Source organism: Cygnus olor, chromosome 14 (genome assembly GCF_009769625.2).
Source record: "Cygnus olor isolate bCygOlo1 chromosome 14, bCygOlo1.pri.v2, whole genome shotgun sequence".
Taxonomy (NCBI): domain Eukaryota; kingdom Metazoa; phylum Chordata; class Aves; order Anseriformes; family Anatidae; genus Cygnus; species Cygnus olor.
In genome coordinates, this window is record NC_049182.1 from 9,987,352 (window position 1) to 10,011,588 (window position 24,237).

The 24,237-nt window shown below is 45.5% G+C and overlaps 1 long non-coding RNA gene across 1 annotated transcript in view; it reads left to right on the top strand.

Moving 5' to 3' along the window:
* LOC121077903 overlaps positions 1–24,237 on the top strand; it is a 153,157-nt gene that overhangs the window by 76,016 nt on the left and 52,904 nt on the right. The window contains exon 2 of the long non-coding RNA XR_005824353.1: positions 5,520–5,591. This is a non-coding gene — a long non-coding RNA (uncharacterized LOC121077903). The remainder of the gene's footprint in view (positions 1–5,519; positions 5,592–24,237) is intronic.

Sequence of the window (24,237 nt, forward strand, 5' to 3'; positions counted from 1 at the left end):
CCTAAGCTGTAACAGCAGATGTCACGACGAAAAGATTTCTCCCTTCTAACCCCTTATGACTTGTCCACTACTGACCATTTCACCTTCTGCAGCTATAATCCTATTTGTGGTGTCACATCTTCATTTGGAAGAGCTGTGTGAAAATAAGCATGTGATATTTGAGGGGAAAAGGAATAGAGAGACAATTTTCATGTCTTGTGATCAGAGCTGATTCCCACAACAAAAGTAAAGCCCAAGGGAGACAAATACAGACAGGAGTAACACGCATGGGGACTCAGTTATAGAGAGATCTTAAATACCAATCCCAATTCTGCTTTGCTGGGATGGACTTGGAGTTGCTGTTTGTATGGCACATTCATCTGTACTCCCCCCCCCTCGGTTTTCCTGTCATCAGGCAGGTAAGGGGATATATGTTTATTTACCCAACAGGGCAAGATTGCATCCATCAGTAATCGCAAAATGTGCATTACTGAGAACACAAGATATATTGTGTGTTACCAGAGGGTTAAGACCCTTCGTAAGCTAAGATACCTCTGAGTAGAAGAATCATTTCCCTGCCAAGCTCATCAGAGAGGCTTTAAAAAGAAAAAGAGGACTGATTTCCTGCAATTGCTGTTCAGGCCTGTGTCTGCTGTGACTAGCAATGAGAGCATCCCTGCAGCAGCCAGCAGCAAGGGGATTCAGCCCTCCCTGAGCATAAAGCGAAGCTGCCCATGGTGCAGTGCCCAAGGATGACTGAGGAATTTAGCCCAGCAATGCAGAGTTTGGTGTTTCCTTCTGCTCAATGGTTCTGCAAAAAGCTGCAAGGTCTCGATGAGACCAAAATATTAATTCTGTGTTATTGCATCAAGTTTAACTAAGAAGCTGTGTGAATAAATCTGCAGTCTTAGTTTCTGCCAGCACCAAGTTTCTATGGCAACAACAGCCCATCTCATCTTTAGGAATTTCATTAGCAGGGGAGGGGAACAGAATAAAAAACAAACAAACATAAAAAAAAAAACACCAGCCCAAATCAAAAAAGATTTGTCAAATTAAGAACAGCATCTTCCTCCCCCACCTCTTTCTTTAGGAAATGTCCTTTTTTTTTTTTATTGTTTGCAAAGACGTTTTATTAAATTCTACTCATTGTCTTAGACAAAACAAACAAAAAAGCCCTGAACAAACAGCAATGCTTTTGTCCATCCAAATCAGAGAGGGAGAGAGATCATAAACATGCAGACCGGAGATGCATTGGAGGAGTGAACATGGCTGTTGCAGTGCATCCAGCATCCAGATGAGCCCTTTGTGTATGCGCGCACACAGCTCAGCACTGACACCTCTCCTGACATTTGGCAATGGGAAAGAGAGCTGGGAATGAGGCACCTCTTGCTTTGATTGTACTGGAGGGGCCAGGTGGATATAAACACTATGGGGTGGAGAGATGATGTTTGGGAAGTTATAAAGGAGCATTATCTGTCTGTCTATGTGTATGTTTCTGCTTACAGAGCCTTAGTGTTCAATATTCCTGACGTGAGAATTGAGTTTGGATTTATAAAGCATGGCTGTGCCTTCCCCTCCTCTCACCTTGGGTTGCCCTATACCCTTGTGACAAATAAAATAAACACAATTAAAAAAGTCAATTGAATCAAATTGTTTTAGAAAAAAAATGCCACGTGAATACAAACAAAAGAAAAAAACAAGGAAGGAAAAAAGGAAGGAAGCGATGCATCGCCTCTGCAGGGGAAACCTCTGCTGCGCAAACTAGATTGGTGTTTACGTTGTCCCACCAACCTCTCCTTTATTGCCACCTGTAAGCAACAGGAGGGAGGACTGCAGTGCTCTTGCAATGCTCATGTTGGCCCACTTAGGCTAAAAAGCCCTGCCCTTAATACAGAGAGCATCAGGGGCTCAGCTTATCCCTGGTCCCTCTGGAGCCACGCTGCAATGAGATGTGGCGAGCCCCAGCCCCACATGCAGCACAGGAAAGATGCTGATTGCTGGCACATCTGGTTGCTTGTACCTCATCTGCAGAGGCTGGAGGGGACACAAATGGGAAACGATGGGCTGGAGGGAAGAGTTAGCTAACAGCAGAGTGGGGAGGATGCAGGCAAAGGGGCCCATGCTGAGAACTTGAGGAAAGATTTCAGGGCAGGGAGGACATGGTCTAGGCCAATGTTTGTTCTTATTGCTCACCTGGAGTAGGCATCGCCACAGGAGCAAAATGTGCTGCTACAGCCTGTACTGCTACAAAGCAAGCAGCAGCTAGAGAAGCCTTTATGAACCCTTTCTCTTGACTCACATGTACACCAAATTCAATGGGAAAAATCCCATATAAATGAAATGAAAAAAAGGATTTAAAGTGTTCTGCTTCTCCTGTCATTTTCACCTGTGACCAGATGCCAGTCAGGAAACCCCTGAAGACTGCATTATCTCAGAAATACTGACTGTAATGCCTTTTTTTACCTCAGTTTTACAACCAGCATTTCTGCTGACATCAGTGAAGCAATCTCTCAATTATGTCAGTGTAAGTGGATGGAGAAACATACCTGCCATTAACAAGCATCCACACTTACATCGTTTTTCCCACTTTGCCTAGAAATGGCCAATCAAGACTTTTACAATCACAATTCACTCCACACTCCCTGGTGAGCTGTATAATTCATCCAGTCAGGGACGGTATCACAAAACATTGCTAACATATCAAATCACAACATGAATTTTGTATAGTGAATTACAACTATTCACAAAAGGCTGTTAGTGAACAATCTCCAGCCCAATTTCATTATTCATGGAAGAATTTTATAAGCAGCTCTGAATAACAAATAAATCTGAGAGTTTTGTGAACCATCCAGAACCAATTCAGGAGCTAGGAAGGGAAGCAATATTTGTGGAATAAATTATTTGCTGTGAAATTGGTTGGATGGTTCTTTCCAGCTTACCCTTGGGGGCTACTAGCTTGATACTTAAAAATCAACTAATGCATATTCCAAAAAAGGGAACAACTGTATTTATTCAACTGTATCAGTTAAGAATGCAGAGTGATAGAAGTAAGCCAGCTCTTTACTCAGAACTTGCCCACCAGTAAAGAGATGAGTTCTGGGGAAAGGCATTTTCTTTTTGATTTGTTTGCTAGCTGTCCTTCCGGATGATTTATGTTTTCTCATGTCCACAGCAAAATCCAGGTAGTTTTGAACAGAATGTCTGCCTTCCAGCTTTTATCATAACCATCAATACCTGCACCCTTTTTCCCCCTCTGTACTCTTTCCTGAGAGTCTGCAGAAAGGCACTCTACAGTGGAAGAACCAGCAGGGAATAAGTATTGAAAGTGCGTTACTTTTCCAGCTGTACTCTAACATACTAAACTGAAAACATCCCCTCCTTTACCAAGGAGGATACTCATTGTGTTACTTGCCTTGAACAGAAGTTGCTGGTGCAAAGAAGGTGTCACACCATCTGGATGAGAGCGTGTTATTTGATGAGCCTTTCTAAAAGAACTTATGCATGGCTCTATTATTAAAAATAAGAAAGACTTCCATGGCCATAGCTACAGCGTTAGGCTAAAGAACAGAAAAATACTTTATTGAAGCGCATTCTGGTCAAACCATTCTTGCTCTGAAAGGGATGTAGTGGGTGGTTTTAGTTTTAGATTTTTGTTGAGCAGCCAGATCCCCTTTGTACCCTTGATTCATCCTTGTTACGTGATTCATCCTAATTGCATTCGTTAGTATTGTTGCAGATACTGTACAAAATGTTCAAAGAGAGCTGGCTGGGGAGCTGGAGTGGCTGGCATCCTTAATGCAGGAAGACTAGTGCCTCTTTTCTCTTGGTGCTGTAAGACAGAATCCTAGTGCTATTTTAATGTTGTTTTTCGTTACACAAGTTTCCTGTGCCCACCAACGAGAAAAACATTAGCAGCAATTAGATAACTTGGATCAGCTGCACTCAGGGTTTTGGATCCACCCTACATTTCAACACCCGAAGAACCACATAGCGCAAGGATATGGTATGAATGATGAGGATGTTTCCCATTAGGGAAAGTGCTTTCCATTGTTATTGCAGACACTCCCGTATTGTCTACATGTCCACCAGGCATTTTGCAGAATTCTTTTCTGAAGACCAGTCCCGCATTCAAGCAATTTTAATAAAACCACCCACTCTTGCACTAGCTTTCTGGGAGAAAGCTCATGCTGCAGGACTTCCACGCGCTCTTGAAGGATTTGGTACTCAAGTTGCTGACCCCGTTTGAACACCTTTCTTTGGAGACAGACTGAGAATTCAGGTAGACAGAAACAAACAACAACAGCAAACAACAACAAATCAGGGAACTTCACATGCTTTGGCACTTTCTTTGGAACACTTAAAGCTGTACTAGTACTTCAACCTTGTTCAAAAAGGAGGATGAAGCTAAGTCACTCCTCTGATTCTTGTATGAGCTCACAACATAGGTCAAAGTCGCGTATGCTGACCTCCATCTTCTCCGTGGTCTCTGCCATCTGCTGTGCTCATCCTCAGGGGAAAAAATCCATAGAACAAGATAGGGATGAAACCTGAAAAGGTGGTACAAATATGGCTCATACGTAAACATATGTATATATTTGGTATGTGAACTGGTAGTGACATAGCCCACAGCCTTAACAGGAAGCAAGGTTGTAAAAAAAAGAATTTCATCTGTTTTACAAAGCAGTTTTAAAAAAATTAGAAGACAAACCATTGTATAGCCTTTTTCTGTTAAGGCCTAGTTACAACATGGCAATTTCTCCCATATTGCCACCATTTCACCATGTAGCTCTCAACCAAGATGTCTTCTCTTCTTCTTTGTCCATGGACACATGCTTGCATGTTTTCTCTATTCCTTGTATGCCCTTTGCCTGGCTGTATGTATGTGTTTACAGGGTTCAGCATCTCTAATAAACATCTCTGAAGCCTGCTTTTACTGAGAGAAAAAATGACGTGATCAGGCAACAGATTTAGCTGAGCTCAGAACAGTACTAAACTAAAAAACTAAACACCATTTTATAGCTCTCTTTGAAACATTATAAGGCAAGTAGGAGAAAAAGAAAAAGAAAAAGAAAAGACAATGCATAGATGCTGCTGGATAAATGTTGCCCATTTGTTGTGTTTTCTCCCTTCCCCCATGGATTTCACACATCACTCCATTGCGAGCTGTTATTATTACGTAAAACTCTCTCTGATACTTTGGAAGGCAGTTTCCCTCCTTTCTGTAAGAAAAGAGAGAATACGGTAGGAATCTAATTATGAACACTCAAAAAAAAAAAAAAAAAAGGACTAGCTGATTTGCACTTAGCCCTTTTGACAGAAAACAACTGAAAAGTATTCTTGAGATGTAATTATTATTATCAGTCACTCTTCATGGTGACAACAAATAATTATTTTAAAAAAGCGTAGAAACAGAATTAACTCTTTCCTCAGACATTGTCTCTTTGGAGTGGCAGTCAGCTATTGTCGCAGTTCAGAATATCAGTTGTGGAGCTCCTGACTTTTGATTATTTTATTTTTTTTTCTTTTTTCTCTGCCATTAGAATATCCTGGACCGAACTGAGCATGTGGTTTTCAACAGTGACTAGTAATTTGGAATCCCTTCACTTCTGCAGGTTAGCTTGGTGACTTCCAGATTCCAGAATGAGGTTGCTCAGGTGTTCTTTTTTGTTTGTTTGTTTTAAGCAATCAGGCCTTTTATAGATACTTCAGAAACAGGTGCCAACTTCTGGCAAGACCCTTGGCTTCAAAGTAAAATAATTCACTGAAATTTTGACACGGATGTGTGTTTCTAGCATTAAACATGCCACGTCCTGGAGTCAGCCAGTCTCACCTTAGGTAAATCCTGTGGCAGTCACGTCAGGACCTTGGCCACTTCAGGCTTTTAGTAGGGCCAGAGATTCAGCACTGCTCCACTACCAGTCGGGGACTACTGTTACCTCCTCTGTACCCCATGAGTCCAAGTCCCATCCTGACCTGCAATGTCTACCCTGGTATTTGTGGTGTCCCTCTGCCCTAGAAGGTCCCAGATTCTCTGGGGCTGGGACCTGATTCAATATCCATGCCTGGAAGGAAACATTGCATTCAGGAAATGGTGAAACAACACAGAGAGGAAATATTTCATGAGAGGAAAAAAAAAACAACAAAAACAAACAAACAAAAAAAACCACCACCAAACCAAGTAGGCCAAACCAACAGGAGTCTGATCATTACCTTCCAGGCCCTCAATGGATGAAGCCTTGCAAGGTGCTTGTTGCTCTCCTGGGATGCTGATCCAGCTGTAGGACAGTGAAAACAAGTGAGGGTGGAAGGAGAGGCCAGAGGTGGAAGACCACTCACCCCCTGGTATTTAACACTCATTCCTGTAGGCAGCGAGAAAGACTGAAGTGTGAATGTTAAAACGTGGCCTAGGGCACTGGTATAATATATGGCTTTCCTTGCATGTCTGTTTGTGTTTTAAGACAGGCACAGATTTAGCTGGATGGTAGGGGGGGCTGTAGCCCCTCTTTTGGGACTTCTTGCTGCAGCATTCAGCTAGCTCATCCCCTTCAGTGCTGTGGCTCTGAGCAGCCCTGTAACCATGTGATGGGTGAGGTGTACTTCAGCACTGTTAACCCAGAGTTGCCCACGTAAGTATTTCTTTAAGCACCAAGGCAATCGTGTGCAATTGAGCACACATATTTGTTCCATATTTAAGAGGCCACAACTTTTGATAACAGGGAAAAAATCTTCCAAGGACATTTGAATGGAGAAGGCAACTGAGCATGGAGGAACCAAGTGCTTCATCTTCACCCCTACCCCAGCCAGGCCAGTAACAAGCTGGGAACAAAACCCCAGTCCCCTCATCTTCCCCACAGCCCCTGGACCAACCCTTTTGGGATGGCAGTGCAGCCTGGGCAGGTATTCCCCATGGCCACGTGCTGGCACAAGGCATCACCCTCAGCAGTGCACAGGGATGTGGTGGCCACTGGGAAGAAATGCGGCAGCATGGGGAAAGAATGTGGCAATCAATAAGCACATGATTCTTAATCAGTTCAATATGTGGCCACATATTGAAGCCGACTCCACGCCTCAAGACTGCCTCCACCAAGAAAGACAGAAGGGTGATCGTTGTAGGCGACTCCCTTCTCAGGGGAACAGAGGGCCCTATTTGTCGACCTGACCCTACCCGTAGGGAAGTCTGCTGCCTCCCTGGGGCCAGGGTCAGGGATGTTGCCAGAAAGCTTCCCAACCTGGTCGCCCCTCTGACTACTACCCTCTTTTGATAGTCCAGGCTGGCAGTGATGATATTGAAGAGAGAAGCCTGAAGGCTATCAAACGGGACTTTAGGGGACTGGGACGGTTAGTGGATGGAGCGGGAGTTCAGGTGGTGTTTTCGTCTATCCCTGCAGCGGCAGGGACGGGTACCGAGAGGACACGGAAAGCCCACCTGATTAACACGTGGCTCAGAGGCTGGTGCCAACACAGATATTTTGGGTTCTTTGACCATGGGGCGCTTTTCTCGGCACCCAGCCTGGTGACCGCAGACGGGTCCCTATCTCTAAGGGGAAAACGGATCCTAGCCCAGGAGCTGGCAGGGCTCGTTGAGAGGGCTTTAAACTAGGAAAGAAGGGGATGGGGCTGAAATTAGGCTTGTTGGAGCTGTACCAGGGGGAACAATGGCAAAGCCGGGGAAGAAGGCAATGGCCCGACTGAAGTGCATCTACACTAATGCACGCAGCATGGGTAACAAACAAGAGGAGCTGGAAGCCATTGTGCAGCAGGCAGGCTATGACTTGGTTGCCATCACGGAAACGTGGTTGGACCACTCTCATGACTGGAGTGCTGCAATGTCTAGCTATAGGCTCTTCAGAAGGGACAGGCAGCACAGAAGGGGTGGTGGTGTGGCTCTCTGTATTAGAGAGTGTTTTGATGTTGAGGAACTTGAGGCTGGGAATGATAAGGTTGAGTCTCTATGGGTTAAGATCAGAGGGAAGGCCAACAAGGCAAGCATCCTGGTGGGGGTCTCTTATAGACCGCCGAACCAGGATGAGGAGACAGATGAGAAATTCTCCAGGCAGCTGGCAGAAGCCGCAAAATCGTCAGCGCTTGTTCTCGTGGGGGACTTCAACTTCCCAGACATATCCTGGAAGCACAACACAGCCCAGAGAAAGCAGTCTAAGAGGTTTCTGGAGAGCGTGGAAGATAGCTTCCTGACGCAGCCGGTTAGAGAGCCTACCAGGGGAGGTGCCCCGCTAGACCTTCTGTTCACAAACAGTGACGGACTGGTGGGAGATGTGGTGGTCAAGAGCTGTCTTGGGCATAGTGACCACGAAATGGTTCAGTTCTCTATTCTTGGTGAAGTCAGGAAGGGGACCAGTAAAACCGCTGTCTTGGACTTCCGGAGGGCTGACTATGAGCTGTTCGGGACACTGGTTGGCAGAGTCCCTTGGGAGGAGGTTCTGAAGGGCAAAGGAGTCCAGGAAGGCTGGGCACTCTTCAAGAAGGAAATCTTAATGGCTCAAGAGCGGTCTGTCCCCATGTTCCCAAAGACGAGCTGGTGCGGAACTAGACCAGCCTGGCTGAACAGAGAGTTGTGGCTCGAGATTAGGAGAAAAAGGAGGGTTTATAATCTTTGGAAAAGAGGGCGGGCTACTCAAGAGGACTGTAAGGATGTTGTGAGGCTGTGCAGGGACAAAATTAGAAAGGCCAAAGCTCATCTGGAGCTCAATCTGGCTACTGCCGTTAAAGATAACAAAAAACGTTTTTACAAATACATCAACACAAAAAGGAGGACTAAGGAGAATCTCCATCCTTTACTGAATGCGGGGGGAAACTTAGTTACAAAAGATGAGGAAAAGGCTGAGGTGCTCAATGCCTTCTTTGCCTCAGTCTTTAGCGGCAAGACCAGTTGTTCTCTGGATACCCGGTACCGTGAGCTGGTGGAAGGGGATGGGGAACAGGATGTGGCCATCACTATCCACGAGGAAATGGTTGGCGACCTGTTACAGCACTTGGATGTACGCAAGTCGATGGGGCCGGATGGGATCCACCCGAGGGTACTGAGCGAACTGGCGGAGGACCTGGCCAAGCTGCTTTCCATCATTTATTGGCAGTCCTGGCTATCAGGAGAGGTCCCAGTCGACTGGCGGCTAGCAAATGTGACGCCCATCTACAAGAAGGGCCGGAAGGTAGACCTGGGGAACTATAGGCCTGTTAGTTTGACATCAGTGCCAGGGAAGCTCATGGAGCAGATTATCTTGAATGTCATCACGTGGCACTTGCAGGGCAACCAGGAGATCAGGCCCAGTCAGCACGGGTTTATGAAAGGCAGGTCCTGCTTGACGAACCTGATCTACTTCTATGACCAAGTGACGTGCTTGGTGGATGAGGGGAAGGCTGTGGATGTGATCTACCTTGACTTCAGTAAGGCTTTTGACACCGTTTCCCACAACATTCTCCTCAAGAAACTGACTGCTCGTGGCTTGGACTGGCGTACGCTTCATTGGGTTAAAAACTGGCTGGATGGCCGGGCCCAAAGAGTTGTGGTGAAATGGAGCCAAATCCAGTTGGAGGCCGGTTACTAGTGGAGTCCCCCAGGGCTCAGTGCTGGGGCCAGTCCTTTTTAATATCTTTATCGATGACCTGGATGAGGGGATCGAGTGCACCCTCAGTAAGTTTGCAGATGACACCAAGTTAGGTGCGTGTGTCCATCTGCTCGAGGGAAGGAAGGCTCTGCAGGAGGATCTGGATAGGCTGGAGCGATGGGCTGAGGTCAACTGTATGAAGTTCAACAAGGCCAAGTGCTGGGTCCTGCATCTGGGGCGCAACAACCCCAAGCAGCGCTACAGGCTGGGAGATGAGTGGTTGGAAAGCTGCCTGGCCGAGAAGGACCTGGGAATACTGGTTGATAGACAGCTGAATATGAGCCAGCAGTGTGCTCAGGTGGCCAACAAGGCCAACAGCATCCTGGCTTGTATAAGAAGCAGTGTGGCCAGCAGGTCTAGGGAGGTGATTGTCCCCCTGTACTCAGCTCTGGTGAGGCCGCACCTCGAGTACTGTGTTCAGTTTTGGGCCCCTCGCTACAAGAAGGACATCGAGGTGCTCAAGAGAGTCCAGAGAAGGGCAACGAAGCTGGTGTGGGGTCTGGAGAACAAGTCTTAGGAGGAGCGGCTGAGGGAGCTGGGGTTGTTCAGCCTGGAGAAGAGGAGGCTCTCAGGGGAGACCTCATTGCTCTCTATAGGTACCTTAAAGGAGGCTGTAGAGAGGTGGGGGGTTGGTCTATTCTCCCACGTGCCTGGTGACAGGACGAGGGGGAAATGGGCTAAAGTTGTGCCAGGGGAGGTTTAGGTTGGATATTAGGAAGAACTTCTTTACTGAAAGGGTTGTTAGGCATTGGAATAGGCTGCCCAGGGAAGTGGTTGAGTCACCATCCCTGGAGGTCTTTAAAAGACGTTTAGATTTAGAGCTTAGTGGTATGGTTTAGTGGAGGACTTGTTAGTGTTAGGACAGAGGTTGGACTAGATGATCTTGGAGGTCTCTTCCAACCTAGACGATTCTGTGATTAATCAGTTCAATATGTGGCCAGTGTCTGTAGGAAATGTTTGCAATCATTCTGTAGTAAAGACGAATGACAGGCTGTTTTCCAGGCATAAACCTCTGTCTTTCTCCTCTAGAATGCCAAGACAATTATGTGTGGCATTATTATTTTTTCCCCTCACTTTTTCCTTTTCTCAAAGGATTCTCCCACACACATGGAAACTCCTCATTTCTAACTCATTTACAGTGGCAGGAGTTAATAAATAGAGTGTTGCACTATTAAATAACAACAAACTCAAATGCAGGGAGGAGAAGAGGGCCTCCCCACTGCTCAGCAATGCTTTGATTGAAGCCAAAAAGAAAAGGCAGGGAAAACTGCAGTTTCAAAGCAGACTTGTCTGTCATTATCTTGCCCCTTTTTCCTTAGTGTTATGGCAAAGCGCATTATGCATCTATAGAGCTTCTCAGTCCCTGCACATGGAGTGAGGTGGGGAGCAGAGAGCACTAAAGGTGACATGTTTAGCACCAAAAGATGAGCAAGAAAGGAAGAAATGCCATAGGTATTTCATTTGTTTAAGGGGTTGCTCTGAGGCTGGCTTGAAATACTTCTGAGAAGTCAGGAGTACGCTGGCTTGTCCCATTGGCAAGTACATGTTAGATCCGTGTCAATAGATCCCTGTCACCTGTTGGAGTCACTATCAGTCATGGAGACTTTGAACACACAGATCTGTGAATTTAGCTTCCATTTGCAGCCCCTGGAGGGTCCTCAGACTGCTCAGAAATTCCTGTTGTTCACTGTCCTCTGTTCAAGGCAAAGCAGTGTAAAAATCTGTGAATCCAGAAAGTTAAGATGCCAAAAAAGGACCAGATGCTTCCCCCAAGGCCCAAAAAGATACCACAACCAAAGGCAGCCATCTCCTGCTAAAGGAAAAGGATGTTAAGAGATGGGTCTTGTTACCTGCTGGGTCTCAGCTGTACCAAGGGTTTGGCACACTGGCTTAGAAAGTGGACAGAAGGACCCTCGCACCTCTGATTTTCTTATGCTTTCTGTCTTCGCCAATCTCCACAGCAGCTCTGTCCCTCCTGAGGAGGATGTTTTCAAAGTTCTTGATTCCTAGGGAAATAATCTAGACAAGCAGCACAGGGCACCAAAGATGGCATTAAGAGGATTGCTGCATAAACAGCACTTCTTGTGTCCCTGAGATACACTATCACAACTCTCAGGCAAAGGCCAGATTCTGGTCTTTCCACTTGGAAAAGAAGAAGACTTCAAAGCTCCTGTTATAGGCACTGAAACAGTTAAAAGCAAATGTCTAACACCCTATCCCAAATGCCAATTATGCTTGTTGGCACTAAACTGAGCTGCATTGGCCATTATGTAATTGGTCAGAACAAGAGCTTTGCCCAGGAATAAACACTTGTTTGCTTAATTCCCATTCTTCGACTCAGGGGACCCTCCTGGTGGGTGCTTAAGAGGCTATTTATTGTTGGGGCTGAATAGAGCCATCAGGACTTGGCCCTAGACAAAACAATCTATGGTAATCACACCTGGCTTTGCAGAGTAAATTTGAGACTGAAATGAACCATGATTGTATGAGTAATTGAGAAATGGGCAGATAGACTTTTGATAGGAGGTATTATTTTTCTCTTGTTTTAAGAGTGGGAAGGACACATCATCTCAATTAGATTATATTTATGTCCTGAGAAATGTACATATATAATTGCACTACAGCCACAACAGATTCATTCTACCTCCAGCAATTTCTTTGTAGACTTTTTTTTCTTTTCCTGGTTTTGGTAATTATTCCTCTTGTTTTACTTTCCTTATGCCAAATGGTGCTCTGGAAACCATTTCATAACCACTACAGATTTCTAGTGGGGGTGAGCACACCTACAGGGACACACAACCACGGCAACCAGCAAGCACTGATCTACAAATTAGCATATAAGGGAAGATCAGCCTGAGTGTAGCAGTCTCTACTTTAGTTTCTAACAACAGTGTCCAGGAGAAATGAGCTTTTCTGGGGAGGAGTACTATCAACATTATCCTAATTCCACTGAGGGATAACCTCTGCTATGGAAGTAAATGGTTTTGGTGTATTTTTAAGAGATGAAACATGCACAGGGACCTCTGAGAGACAAAATTTTGGGGAGAGCAAGAGGGGCAGGACCACTGTAAACTCACCTCCCAAATACCTTTGGAGTGATGTGCACCAAAGACCTGGCCAAAAGAGAAATAGAACACGCTTCCTAGGGCTTGCTGAAGAACAGGTGCTCTTGTAGCCATTTCAGACTGTGCTGAGAGCAACCAACAGCCATTTCTTGCCTGCTCCCTCTCTTTGCTACCCCTGATACATCCATACCCACCTGTGCAGGACAGGGAGGGTAAATCAAGTGCTGAAGCAGTGCAACAGCTCTGTATCTGCAGGGTTAGTATTTTTTCTTTGAACAGTGCGATACATAAGGGCTGAGATTAAAGACAGGGTAATTGCATCACTCACTTCCAGCCTCCTTTTTTCCTTTAGATGTTCATTTAAATAGAGACAGAGAGCATGCGCACACAGGAAGACAAGAGCTTTTAACTTGTAATATCCTGATAGTGACAATTATCAACATTGCTCAGAAAAAAATAAATAAATATGGAAATGCTACACCTGACAACACTATCATGAGCTATGAAAACAACCCTCAAACAATAGGACATGAATAATAAAGTAAAATAAAGCAGATGGATAGAGGAATAGACACACAGATAAACAGATAAATGAGGGTCTGTATCTCCAGATACAGTTAGGTAAGTAGCTCACAAAGAAACCAAAAGAAGTAAATCAAATTAATACCTTGCAGGATCCAAGTTTATATTACAAAGACCTAAAGTGAGATTTGGCATGAATTCCTCACGCTACAAAAGATAATAAGGTCCACGTCACTCCAGGAGACATGGTTTCATTCACCCTTCCAAGATGCATATCTCGGTACTTTCTGGGCATTATAGGCTTTTCCAGAATTGATTGGCATTGACCATCTGGCCCAGATTTTCAAAGGAATTTTGTCCCCTTTGAGACAGGGAGCAGATTGCATGTCACAGCACTCCTGGAGGGTATTGAGATAGTTTGAAAATCTGGCCACAAGCGACACAGGAGAAGCAGCTGGTTGCTGAGCACTTACAAATGTGATTCTAAGACCTTAAAAAAACCTGGATCAGGCATTTGGGGGGGCATGCAATCCAGCATCACCTTTTGATTTTGTTTCCTTAGCAAACAGTCTTTTGTTGTTGCAACTGAGAAATATCTTCATTGTGTTAAGTTTTTGACATCAGTGTCTGCATGCCTACCTCTCTGTGCATCTGTCTGGCCAGCAGCCTACTCACTGATTGCAGTCTAAGGGTCTTTTCATGCAAGATCACCCTCTACTCTCATTTCTCACCTTCATTCCAGTACAAATAATAGTGCTAATTGCAAGAAAAGCCTTTGAACTAAGTGATTTCATTCATTTATAATTCAGGGAACCTGTGCGTAGCTTAGATGAAGGTCTAACCCCAGATAAGTTAGAGTATGTCTTTCCCCAAATCACTGGTTTACTGAAGAAGAGGGAAAATTTATATCCAGAGGGAAAATAGGAGAAGGTTATTGGAGGAGGGAGGGAGAAAGGAAGGCAGGCTAGGCACAGAACAGGCCAGCTATTTTTCCTCTTATTTCAAAAATCCCTGCCAATATACTAGCTGTGCCATCTGGCATCTGTGATAAATTTGACTATGTGTAATTGCAAGCTGCAGAGAATTTTAGAGAGACTGGAAATTTCTCTGTCTAGGTTCTTATGTGACCATTATCACTGTAATCGTTGAATATAGGAAAGCAAAATTTTCTTTTTTTAATACTCTCCTGGAATGAAGAGCTCTTTAGTCACTTACTGTCTTTTTAACTTCAGTTTGTTTCATTTGAACAGCAAAGCAAAGGTGATGTTAGTTCTCTCCCCATCCTCCATGAATATTTCATGTAATTTTAAAACTATAATTTTAGAGAGAGAGAGAGAACATAAAATTAATCTATTTCTAAACAAATTCCCAGCATAGATTTGTAAATGAGTGGAGAATTTTAAACTTCTAATTTACATTTTAGCTTTTCTCCATTTCTTCTGCTTCATGTTTTCTTTTCACATTTCATTTTAAGAGATGAACCTCCATCAGTCATTTTCAATTCCATTTCTAGCTATTTAAGCTACTTTCTGATTTTCCTGTATTATTTTACATTTTTTGGAGTACAAAACTTCACTCTGTCAGTGAAGTAAGGCTGAAGCAGAGAACAAGTATTCAAAAGAGGCCTCACCAAGTCCTTTTCTATATGCATCCATCTCATTGGCTGACATTTTTTCCTTCCTAGAATTTATGTTTATCCAGACAAAAGGGAAAGACTTTATTTATTATTAGGTCAGGAGGCAGATGGGGTACCATCTAGGGATTCCTGTGCCTTAGAGAAGACCTGGTCCTCAGACAGCTCTTGTACTCTTTCCAGCTACTGGGGGATGCTAAAATTTATGTTGTTTGGCCATGACACCTATGGGATCATGCACCAGCTCTGTGCACTCAGAGCACGCTCTGTTCAGGTTACGCCTCTCTCCATCCCAACACACCTCTCTTCACTGGAGTTAAGCGGATAGTAGTGAGCATATTAGTTCTGCACCACCAGCCAGTCTCTGCCATGCCAGAAAATTTATCATCGACTCAGCTCTGGATGCCTTCCAGGTCTTGTGGGCAAAAGGGCAGGACACCAGGGAGGCTGTGGCATCCCAGGACACAACACACAGACAAAGTGGGGGGTGCTGCTCGATGAGCAAAGAGAAAGCATTTGCACTGTTCTGCTAACTCCTTTCCCTTTACAATTCCCTCCCCAACAGAAACTCAGGGAGGTGGGGGCATTGCTGTGTCACACAGTCCATTTGCTTCTTCTGAGCAAAACTAACTGTGGTCTCCAGCCTGCAAGTACATTTGCTCGCGTTTAGCTGTACAGCCCTCAGGGTTCCCACCGACCTCAGCACAGAGCAGGATTCTGAGGCTACAGTGTAGGCATAGACCGGAGACATTAGAAAATAGAAAATTTAGTCTGAACATCCAGAGAGATACCCATGAGTGAAATTAAAGAGTGAGAGACACGGAAGCTGAGTGCAGACTGAAGTAACAGCGGGGAAAGAACAAGTAAACATACGTACTGCAAATAATAAGATATCCAGGGAGGAGGGGTGGGGTAGCAACAGGTCCCTAACCTTCTGGCTGTAGCTGTGCTAGAATTATTATTGTGCTAGCAGATCACAGCAGAACACTCACCTCTGCCTGCCAAGCATTCATCTGGTTGCTCTTTGGCTTTTTTTCAGTGAAGGGAGCTGAGGTGCTTTAAATAGTAGATTGCTGCTAGCTTAATTTGTTTTGATTGAGGGTCATTAAGGAGTGACCACACCAGAAGCTCAGCCATAGCCAAAGGGCAGCAAGGACCAGGTGGCAGATGGTGGGGACACTTTCCTTTCCAGCCTTCACAGTTGGTGCAGGCAGACCTGCATCCACGTCAGTCTCAACCACTCAGTGAGGTGGTTCAAGTCCAGGGCCCCAGATACTCAAACCCTTCACTTAATATCTTAATAGATCATCCCTTCTCTGTTTCCTCGGTGTTAACATGCAGAGAAATAAAAAACAAACATCTTACTATAAAAATAATTTGTGTGATGGAGAGAGAAAACCCTGAGCAGGAGGGAGGGATACATTTTCCAGGGATGCAAAGGCTGTGTTGTGAGCAGTGGAGAAGGTGAACGAGGAAGGAAGCTCAATGGTGTGTGCCAGGCAGGGTGGAGTAAGCAAAGCAGCAGCTTTGCACGTGCACACACCAGGTTTGACTTTGATCCTGGTGCTGCAACTGACAGCGGATGCCAGCACGGCTGGGTAATGCGAAAGCAGCTGCCACCTTCAGCTGTGCACACCAGCCTTTTCCAATGAGCCAAAGAAAATGGGCAGTAACTGTGCAGAGCTCACCACAAACTGATGGGTGAGGTCTGCAGCTGTCCCTGCTGCTCCTTCAAAGGCCAGTGGACACGGGCAACACAGGAATCACCCAGGTCTGGGGCTGCATTTGTGAAGGCCTGTGCTAAATGTAGCCCCTTCCTGAAGTCTCACAGCAAACCCTTAGCCTTGGGAAACACGCTCAGAAATCATCGCATAACTTCAGTAAGGGAAAAGTCAGTATCTAGTTCAAACAATGTCACTGTCTCCCCACTGATAAAGGAGACAGAAGTCAGGACTGGTTTAACAACCTCCTCTCTCAGAAGTTCCCAACCATCACATTTCAAGGGTTGCTCCTTTGATCTTGGTAGAACTAGAAAATATGTTTTTCTTTTTTCCTTCCCTTTTCTCTTTTTTATTTTAATTCTACTAGCATGCCCTGGCACAATACCTAACCCTGCCTAGCTCAAAAGGCTTCTGCTACTCTGAATTGTTTTTATTTCTAGCTAGTCTCTAATAATTCAGGTCTTACAGGAGGAGGAAGGGAAGGAGAGGAAGGGAAAGTCATCGGTTTGGGCATCTCACTAAGTGAAAATGAGAAACCTGAGAGGGAAAAAGAAATTGGTGCAGTTTGTAATTGTTTCTGTTCTTCAGTCACTCAGGAAATAAATTGCTGTAGGAAAAGAAAATGGGTCTTCGAACATCCAAAGCAGAAGAGAGCCAATAAAGGCACTGCATCTCCTTGAAACCCAGCCCCTTTTTCGCAACCCATTTCCACTCCTCATTAGTTCAGATAACTCTTGTAACGCTAATTCATTAGGCTCTTACAGGATTATTTCCCTTCAAACAGCTGCTGAGAAAATAGAAATAATCTCCTTGTCGCTGATTGAGCCTGTGATTGCGAGTGCCAACAATGTGTCTGCTGCAGGCACCGTGGGGAGGTGCCAGGTCTCAGCCCAGGGTGGCTGCTTGATATTCAGGAGAACAAAGGGAATGAGGGCAGGAGACCTGATCTGAGTGGAGTTTTATGGATTGTATTTATTCCATCTGTAATTGGCAGCTGTGATCGAAGGGTGAATCCATCTTTGACTGAAAGCAGAGTCTCTCCTGACAGTACTGGGAATTGGGTTCTCTTGGAGTGAGGTTTGAATGGGTCCTAGGCAGTGGGGATTTTTAATTCCCCCTCCCCTCCTTCACCATTGTCTCACACCTGAAATAACTGTGGGTATCATTTTGCTGGCTATTTCCCAATGGCAATTTCAGTCCCTCTGTGTCCCCAGGGAGGTTTTGGTCCCAGGCAGGCATCTCATCTGCAGTCAAAGTGAGCTTGGTGTTCTCCATCCATCCACCTTCAAACTGGTGACCTTGGTTAATGCAGATGGGGAGGGGAGAAAGGATTGAAGATGACACTTTTAAAGCCTTTTTCCTTCTTCTTTTTCCAAAGACTTGAAAGCAGAATCAAAAGCCTTTCCTGTAATCATAGAATCATAGGATGGTTTGGGTCAGAAGGGACCTTAAAGATCATCTAATTCCAACCCCCCTGCCATGGGGGTAATCCAGCATCCAGCAGTGATAGTGGTCTGAGCTGCACTAGGTTCCTTACCCAGAAAAGGGGGTAGAGAAAAGCCTAACTACTTTTTCTTGCAGTCTATCCCTGGCCCATACAGAAAGCCCCCAGTCCTAGAAGCAACACAGAAGAAATGAAGTGACATTTATATATATAAAGGTCCTTTTGAATTCGATGTAGCACGGACCATGATGGGATCCAGCCCTCAGTGGACAGTTGATGGCTAGCTGTTAGTAAGGTGCTGCAAGCCTCAGTTTCCCCATCTGTGAAAAGTAATAATAATAATAATAATAAAGCAAAGAAGAATACAAAATCCTGTACATTAGTAGCAGTATAAATAGGTTCTTTGTACCTACAAGGTAGTGCATAAGATCCTGCCTGCTCACAAATTTCCTTTTATATCCGCTGTAGAGTGCAGCCCCCAAAGGCTGCTCCATGCAGCAGCCCAGGAACCACCCTGCCTTGCTCAGGGCTGGGTCTCACAGGTGTCTAAGGACAAGGGACTTCAGCCCTTTTTCTGGGGGAAAATCATTTATCTGCAACCAATTTTCACTTTCCTACCCATCTTCTTGCCTTGTTTTTGATGAGATCATCTGAATCCAAGCAACACGTAAGATCTTGTGTCTGTGTAAATGCCAAGAGCTTTTTATTCCACACTTGCTAGCCCTTCACCGTTTTTCTGATGCATCAGTGCATTTTGTGAGAGCTGTTTCCAGCTCCTTTCTGGCTTTTGCAGGACACAAGACAAATTATCAAGGATTCAAAATAGCACAAAAGTGTCATTGGGTATTCATTAGTCAGCCAGATATTTCATTATGGTCCAGCATATCTTCTACCTATTTAAGGAATCAGAAACACACGCTCATGTTTGCAATCTTTTTTCAGACACACACCAAACAACCCAATGACCGGAGGATCTTAGCCCTTGAATAAGAACCGTCTGTCCCCCATGTCCCCAGAAAGGCTAAAAATAGCCCAACGTGTGAGCTGCAATTTGATGCGAGGTTACCAGCAGCTGTGGGGATTTGCAGGAGGCAGCCGGGTAGCCTAGCAACAGGGTGCAGCTTTTTGAGGCTGGTCCAGGCAAAACGCAGAGCGGGACTCACTTTCCTTGTGCAGGGGCAGTAGCAGGATGCCTGCAAGTTCTGCCTCAATGCCCAAAGAGCAGGCTGTATCCAGGGTCATTTATACCTCCGTCCTGCTGCCAGTTGTTCTCCAGGACAGGACATGCAGCTCATTCACGTGAATATGGGGGTACTGGCAGCCCACTTCCATCTGTGGGGTGGAAAGCAAGACCTGAAAGGTGTTAGGACATGGGGAGAGGGGTTTACACCTGAAGAAAAATGCCTCTGTTGTCAGAGGATCTTATAACGGTCCCTATATACTCTGTGTTAACAGGAGAGTTTGTCTCTAAGCACATCCTTCATGCACACAGAGACAAGATTCACATGATAACTAGAGGGAATCTTCTGCAATTTATGGTCTCAGCCTGCATCCTCACAGCCCACAGGGCTTTTGCTGGAAGCTTCAGCGGTGCTTCATCAAGCCCTCGTGTCACATCCTGACAGGGCTGCCCTTTCAAACTGACTGCATGGCAACAATTCAGTGCCCCTTAAATAACATCTGGCCCTTCTTTTAAATGGTCAGCTCTTCAAGCCTGCAGCAGAGGTAGCATCGTGTACCGCCTCGGCCATAAAACTGGGCAACAACAGGTGAGGTCTGCAGCCTTTTCTCTGCCACGGGCTCGTGTGTGACCTTGAGTCAGCTCTTTGATCTCTCTGGCTTCCAGTTTTGCCATTTGTGAAGGAGGAACAATGATATTTACCTCCCTTCATGAGGTATTCTGCGAGCAAGGCATGAAAAACACCTATAAAAATGCAGAGCATGACTGTGATTTATTTAAGAGCTTTTCCACCCCTGTCCTCAGCCTCTTCATTATGAGGATTGACAACTGTGCTGAATGCAGGAGCAGACAACCCGTGGGTTTCCTGAAATGAGCCTGAGCTCCCCCTCGCAGGGTGGCTTGGAGGATGCAGGGAAGAGGTCTCAGCTGGAGGGGAGCTTTGGCACATTGGCAAAGGGATGGTTTTGATGAGGGACCTTCATTCCCGGGTGTAATTCTGCATGCAGGAAGGCGCTGGTGGGAATGAAAAGATGTGCTGGAGCAGCTCTTGGGACTGCAAGGCACAACGCAGCACAAACCACAGCACAACTGTGCTGCAGAAGCAGAGTGGGGACATGGCCAGAGCAGCAGCGTGAGAGCGGGATGAGCCGTGACACAGCACGGGATTTCAAACCGCAGAGAGGGGTCCCTTTTCTAGGAAGATTAGACAATTTATCGTTTTCACTGCCAATTAAAATAGCCTGCTGAGGAGAAGGCTTTGCTGTCAGGATCAATAAGCGGCCATCTTCCCTTTCCATCCTTACTGTGATCAGTTTTACCTTCATCTAAATGCAAATCTTTTACCAGCCCAAAGTTTCAAATGAAATGCACAAGAGAAGTCCATGGACAATGTACAGGGGACTGATTCCCTGATGCTGACACTTTTAATAACACCCCACATCAGCCAATGCACTTTGGAGCTGAGTCCTAGTGAACAGGATAAGAGGTCTTTTAAACAATCTGTACGCTCCTCACCAGGGACTCCCCTGCATTGATCTGTAAAGAAGGGCATTTCATTTCCATAATTTGTCTCTGATAGGTTTCTCTCTGAGTTCTCCAGATGTCTTTGCAGTCAGCTGTCATCTGTATTTCATTTCTTCAACCCAGGCAGGAGAATTTGTATAAGGCTTATTATGTATGTGTGTTGTGAGGGGCTTCAGCAAGAATCTTTCAATGCAGGCTGCTATTTTACAGTAAGCATTGGGTTACATCTGGATGGACTCCTTTTCTTCACTTTGCTGATAATACACAAAACCAGGCTCTCTTGGACACATGAAATCCCCCAAGAGAAGAGCAGTGGATGCCTCCAAGTGATATGTTGTTCTTCCATTCCCACTGAGACCTCAGCTCGTCTTCACTTCTCTTGTCTCTCCTTCCTCCCCAATTCCTCTCTTCTACTACCATGGGATAAAACCAATACAGTTCTCCATGCAAATGGCCCATCCTGTGCCCTTCTCTTGAGAGCAGCTGTGACTTTCTGAAAAAGCAAGCTCACCTCTTCTGACCTGTGGAATGACCGCATATATTTCATGAGAAGAGCCCAAAAAGCACTGAAGCAGACAGTTCTGCAGTGTGCTTCACCCTGATTTAACATCAGATTTTAGGTCTGAAATGTCATCAAGTTAAGCATATAATGACAAAGCTAGGTCCCAACGGCAGCAAAGCATTTAATCGTGCACTTTAAGCATATGAATAATCTCACTGAGTGTGTGTGGAAACATCATTTTGGTGGAAAAAGTTCTTTGTCAGACTGCAGAGTTAGCAGCCTAAAATGTTAATGTGTAAACAGGAAAGTGTATACAAAATTCATCATCTTTAAGCTCTAATTGGGGAAATTACTCAAGTATAGATGCAATTGTGGCAACTCTATGGGCACTTTGGTCCTGTGAATGGGTCTGACAGGTGCTCAAAATCCAGGTGAACCTTTACTTCCTACACCTTAAGAGATGTCTTCTGCACATCCCTCGTACTTGCTGACCATTTGATTCTGCTGCAGGAAATCCTGAAGTCTTAGGTGCTGTTTCTTTCCCAGGAGATAAAGACTGAAATGCATTTCAGTAGTTTGCCTTTTCCATATTTATTACTTCAGTGATCTGTCTGGCAAGGCTCTGCATGGTTGGAGCTGCAGTTTGGTTCAGTTAAGTGAGGTCTGGAAGCTCTCTGCCTCATCCCCTTCCCGAAAGGAGGACCAGAGTTGCCTGATGGACCTCATCCAGCACACTGGATGGCACAGGGGGGATTTTCCTGATCCTTTCCACATCAGCAGTGTCATCTGGAGCAGCCCTTTTGCTGACCCTCTGAGAGCTGCCCTATATTTCAATGCTGCTCCAACCTGCATCATCCCCAAGCCCCACCGAGGACCCTGCTCTTGTCCTGAGCTCATCCTCAGCCAGCGCCAATGTGCACGGAGTTAACCTGCAGGGTTTTACCATTCCCGTTCCCAACCTCCATCATGCCAGCTTTGCTCTCTAGCTTTGTTTTCTAAGCCCTTGTTTAGCAGCATTGCTTCTGCCTCCTTCAGTTACAGCCTTCAGTTCCTGGCCTGATAAAGCTGCCCCAAGCCCCATCATCCGCTCAGTTCCCTGACACACAGATTAGCCAACAGCTACAAATAAAGGCACCAGCTTTGCTTTTCTGGAAGGGATTAGTGTGCTTCCAGAAGAATATCAAATCCACAAGCCGGTCCTTTTATTCTGCTCCACTTCACACACGTGTTTTTGTTGAGGCTTATAAAAAAAGAAATGAAAAAAATAAATAAATGGGGGGGATGGGGGGAAGAGACAGATTGCTTTGCTATTGCCTGGCATTATCTCTCCTCGACTTTATCGGGGTGGAGAGGAGGTAGCGGTGTCAAAGCAACAGCGGATTCTCTGGATGGTGCAGCAGCTCACCGTGCTGCAAGTCAGATGTTAATAATTATTTTGCAGTTGAGTGTGCAGAGAGGGGTGGGTGGGAATTGAATTTACATGCATCACTACAGTGGCCTTTAAGAGTCTTAGCATGAAAAATGCATGACTGCCCATGCATTATTTATTCAGCAATGAATAGATTTTCCCGAAGATCAGACTTGCAGGTCAAGACTGACAAATTTAGCAGAATTAAGCATCATGTCTATCAGCACAATAACAGATATGAAGGGGAATGGTGCTTCAACATGTAAGGGTTGCTGCTCTGTTGCATAAATCTGGCTTTAGAAGGACGTGCAGGGTTTACCCCAACCAGCATTCCCTTGCTAGCTTGTTTTTAGCATAAGAGAGTCTTGTTTTTCCATTCATCATGGATTCAGATTGGTCCCACTCCCTCTTTTCACAATTAAAACCTTTTTAATGCTAAGTATCTGTGGCAGAATCTCATCTTTTTGATCCTCGAAGCACCATTTGTTTCAGGTTTTCCTGTGTTTATTCTGTCATCAACAAGGCAGCTTGAATGCAACCTTGAGGCTCTCAGCTGACAAATGCCCCCAAAATTCTCTCTGTCTCTCTCTTTTTGCCTTTCCAATTGTAATTCTTGTTTGAAAATAATTTCGTGCAGTCTCTAGCCCAGGTGCCTTCAGAATACCAATGAAGTACATCTGAGACAGCAACTCTATTTTCACTAGCTGGTCTGATCCAGTATTAGGCAGTATGCAGACCCCGCCAGTTCTGTGTTTCCCTCGCTATACACACAGGGAATCACTGCTCCCTGCACACCAATCCCCCTGCAGCCCAGACTGCCAAGCAAAACCAGGGCTGCCTGGTGCATCCCCTCTGTGGGGAAGAGATGGACCACGCAACGTGCCCAGCTCCAAGTTCCAGCCCAGCATTACCAAAGATTACTAGCTAATGAACATCTGGTCACTCTGTGAGCTCTTATTCTGGAGAGATAAATCAGAAATGCTTGGAATTCTCTCCCGGTCACGACCAGAAACCTGTGTAGACAGGCACGCATCAGGGGTTTTTGCACAGCTTCGCAGCTTAATAAAAAGGAGCCTGTTTAACTTGTGTGAGGGTCTCCTCACCCAGACATTTGTTAACAGAGCCTTTGAGCTCTGCTGGGGAGATCCTTGATGTAGGATGTGAGCTAAAGTATAATAGATACCTAACCATTGCTTAGTGGTGGGAGCAGGACTGTAATCCCTGTATTTTCCTTGCCTGTATTGCAGCAGGTTTGACTGAGAGGTGTCCCTCCAGTGTGGCTGTTCAGGGAGCAAACAGGACAGACAGACACTGGCCACCCCTGAACGACCCATGGAGGCAAATGGCCCGGGAGCGTGAGGGAGGGAGGATGTGTAGAAAGGAATAAGTTTCATGGAAATCATGATTTCCATGGCAAGAGCCATGCGAGGAGATGAGCAAAAAGCCATGTGGGGAGTGAAACTGAAGCAAAGCAATCTGGGGGAAGGAGAGCCAAATGGTGCTGAGCATTGCTGAGCACAGACTGGAATTGTCCAGCCCTGCCCTTCCTTGTTTTGGCTCGCTCCCATCATGGGGGACTTTTCCCAACTGCCCACACTTCTGTCTGTAGGGGGTTGGGAAATGCTGCTTGGGGTGA